Consider the following 4,198-nt stretch of genomic DNA (forward strand, 5'->3'; position numbering starts at 1 on the left):
CTCTCTCTCTCTCTTTCGCTCTCTCTCTCTCTCTTTCGCTCTCTCTCTCTCTCTCTCTCTCTCTCTCTCTCTCTCTCTCTCTCTCTCTCTCTCTCTCTCTCTGACAGCAGAGCCTTTCTGCCGTCTGTCAGCTGTTGGAAACATCATGGGGCGCGTTGCAATTTGGGAAATGAAGTTCTTGTGCAGTGGACATCCGCTTATTTAAAGCACACAAGGCTATGGTCGGCTAGCGTTTCACTTCAGGCTCATCGCTATGTCTGCAGGTTGGAGGCCTACGTTGTACTCGCCTGATCAAATCGGATATTAGCGTAATGCATTGTTAAGACATCTGAGTATTAATAAACTATAGATTCTTTGTTCTGATGCTCTACTGAAGACTGTCTGAGTCGGTGTGACTTTGCAGGCAGACGAGGGTGGCAGAGTCAGACAAGAGAGGAACCGTTCAGTTCTGCTGCTATAAACAAACACAAACACACACACACACAGTCCCTGGAAAGCTTCATATCCCGCCTCCCACCCCCATCACCCCTCCATCACCCTGGTCTCAGGTTAGAGGCAGATCAGGACCATGGAGAGCTGGGGTGTGTGTTTAACTGCACATGTGTGTGTGTGGGAGGGCAGCGCAGGTCTTGCCAATCAAGCTATCATGAACGAGGCTCACCGTGGTGTTGAGGGTGAGATGTTCCCTCTTATTATACACCATGATTACCACTTGAGTCTGAGTCACACGTTTAGTCCTCTACCACCCCCCTACCCCCCTCGCCACCAACACAACCCCCCACCATCTGTTGTCAGTCTGTCAGGCTCTGTGGGCTGAGGGGAAGGGAGAGGGTACCTCTGGTCCTGCTCAGCAGAGCTCCGGGTGCAGCAGTCCTGGTCAGAAGGTGTGGCGCGGTCAGGCCTGCAGGGATAGGGAGGTGGTGGAGGTGTGGAGAGGGAGCACAGCATGTTGATGTGACTGATCATGTTGCGTTAGACAAAGGCCCGTCCAGGGAGGTGCCTGCTGTGGGTTAACACTGGTGACAGAGCAGAGGGACGCTTTAAGCCTCTAGTGCATACAGTAAGCCGTTCCGATGGGGTGCATATAGCCGTAGCATCTGCTCAAGACTATTGTACTCAGGCTACCAAAACAATCATCAAAAAAGAAGCCGTCTTACATTTACATTTATTCATTTAGCAGACGCTTTTATCCAAAGCGACTTCCAAGAGAGAGCTTTACAAAGTGCATAGGTCACTGATCATAACAACGAGATAGCCACAAAACATTGCGAGTAGCCAAAACATGAAGCACACATTGTGAACAACCAAAGTAAGTGCCCAAAGGGAAGAACCATAAGAGCATGTAGTTAAACAAGTTACAATTAAACAATATGAACTGCTATAAGTGCAAGTGTACCTGTGGAAAAAAAGACAAGCAACAATAATAAAAAACAATATATCACAGCGAGTACAAACAATTTTAAATCAGTTACCACTAACCACAAGAGCAACAAGTCTCTGAGCAAGAGTCATTGTGATCCTTGAGGAAACTTCCTTAAAGTTCCAACATTAGAAACTATAACAATACAAGTTGTGTTTATCATTACAAAATATGTTTAGTTGGAAAAACCTTCATTGAATTCAATCAATCCATCAGCTCTCAGTTTCCCATCATGAGTTACACAAAAACACACATCATCAACAGTTGCAAATAAAAATATCGGCCAATATTTACCAGATGTCGAACTGGCCGAGCACTTGGTGGAGATTCAGTCTGAGAGCATCAGGCTGGAGAGAGGAGGAAAAGCATCAGGCTGGAGGGAGGAGGAGGTGCATCAGGCTGGAGAGAGGAGGTGCATCAGGCTGGAGAGAGGAGGTGCATCAGGCTGGAGAGAGGAGGTGCATCAGGCTGGAGAGAGGAGGTGCATCAGGCTGGAGGGAGGAGGAGGTGCATCAGGCTGGAGAGAGGAGGTGCATCAGGCTGGAGGGAGGAGGAGGAGCATCAGGCTGGAGAGAGGAGGTGCATCAGGCTGGAGAGAGGAGGAAAAGCATCAGGCTGGAGGGAGGAGGAGGTGCATCAGGCTGGAGAGAGGAGGTGCATCAGGCTGGAGAGAGGAGGTGCATCAGGCTGGAGAGAGGAGGTGCATCAGGCTGGAGAGAGGAGGAGGAACATCAGGCTGGAGGGAGGAGGAGGTGCATCAGGCTGGAGGGAGGAGGAGGAGCATCAGGCTGGAGAGAGGAGGTGCATCAGGCTGGAGAGAGGAGGTGCATCAGGCTGGAGAGAGGAGGTGCATCAGGCTGGAGAGAGGAGGAGGAGCATCAGGCTGGAGAGAGGAGGAGGAACATCAGGCTGGAGGGAGGAGGAGGTGCATCAGGCTGGAGGGAGGAGGAGGAGCATCAGGCTGGAGAGAGGAGGAGGTGCATCAGGCTGGAGAGAGGAGGTGCATCAGGCTGGAGAGAGGAGGAGGAGCATCAGGCTGGAGGGAGGAGGAGGTGCATCAGGCTGGAGAGAGGAGGTGCATCAGGCTGGAGAGAGGAGGTGCATCAGGCTGGAGAGAGGAGGAGGAACATCAGGCTGGAGGGAGGAGGAGGAGCATCAGGCTGGAGAGAGGAGGAGGAACATCAGGCTGGAGAGAGGAGGAGGAGCATCAGGCTGGAGGGAGGAGGAGGAGCATCAGGCTGGAGAGAGGAGGAGGAGCATCAGGCTGGAGAGAGGAGGAGGAACATCAGGCTGGAGAGAGGAGGAGGAACATCAGGCTGGAGAGAGGAGGAGGTGCATCAGGCTGGAGAGAGGAGGAGGTGCATCAGGCTGGAGAGAGGAGGAGGTGCATCAGGCTGGAGAGAGGAGGAGGTGCATCAAGCTGGAGAGAGGAGGAGGTGCATCAGGCTGGAGAGAGGAGGAGGTGCATGTTGACTTGCTGAGCGGACAGAGGGCACAGACCGCATTCTTAAGCTGTGTGCACCCTGTGCTGCTGGCAGGCCAGCCTGCCTCCTCTAAGCATGGGTTAAAACTTCCCAGCCAGACTTCAGATTAAATGGGATTGTGGACAACCTGACGGTGTGTCCTGCGGTGGCAGGGGCTTCTCCAGGCTGGAGCACTGAGAATAAACACAGGGTCAGGCCTGGCTCATCTCCAGGCTGGAGCACTGAGAATAAACACAGGGTCAGGCCTGGCTCATCTCCAGGAGCGGAGCAGTTCCAGCTATGGCCTTGAGAGAAGTGTGTCATTTCCAAGGTACCGGGCCAGTCCTGATCACAGAGACACACACCCAGCCCAACACACGAGGAGTGGGTGTGAGGGGGACAGATGGTGGAGGATCAACCAGGAAGAGAAATACAGATTTGGACTAGCCAACACACCCTAACAAACCAGGACAATCAAATAATTTACAGGAATATCATAATTCTTTGCACTGAAAGAAAGAGGAAGACAATGAAACACAATCTTTTTAACCATACAGCTTGTAAACACAAAGCTACAGCAACACAAAATGGGTCTGAAAACATGGAGGAAGCATGCAGACGAGCTGCTGGGAAATATTTGTGTACAGCTCCACCTACTGGACAAGGCTGGTCAGTGGTTTGAACTTGCTGGATCTCCATGAGGGTTAAGCCTCGGGTCAAAACCACAGATTTCATCAAACTAAACGGAGTTTGTGGTTCTCACAAGAGTCAGATATACAGTCATAGTTCCATTTCAAACAATGTTGAACTATTTGAGTAGAAAAAATGCAGGATGATTTGAGGAAGCCCAAATACAATTTTTGATCTCTTCAGCCTTGATTTGTTTGCAACATGTATTTCAGATGGTGTATTTCAGAGAGAGGAAGGAGCCTGGAAATGACAGAAGGGGAATTCTTCCATTTTGACATCAAGCTGCAGCTCTAGCTTTGGCCCATTTCTGTTTGACTTCAGTCACATGATCCTGCCGTCCTGCGTGATTGTCCAGGGTTCGCTAGCAGCAGATCTGCCTGTCAGTCAGTCAGTAGTCACAGCGCTTCCTCTGTGTGGCCAGATGATGCTGAACCACTGACAGATGCTCATCCTTCACCAGGAGGAACAGGAAGTGGACCCTGCTGCATTCTGGGAGAAGTCATGGTTTAGTTTGGCTGTGGCTCAGAGGGTAGAGCAGCAGCTAAGAGGGTTGATCCATGACTTGAAGTGTCCTTGAACAAGACACACAGTGCTGCTCTGCTGATGGGCAGGCCAGTGCCTTGCA

This window comes from Osmerus eperlanus, chromosome 19 (assembly GCF_963692335.1).
Source record: "Osmerus eperlanus chromosome 19, fOsmEpe2.1, whole genome shotgun sequence".
In the NCBI taxonomy this organism is placed as follows: Eukaryota; Metazoa; Chordata; class Actinopteri; order Osmeriformes; family Osmeridae; genus Osmerus; species Osmerus eperlanus.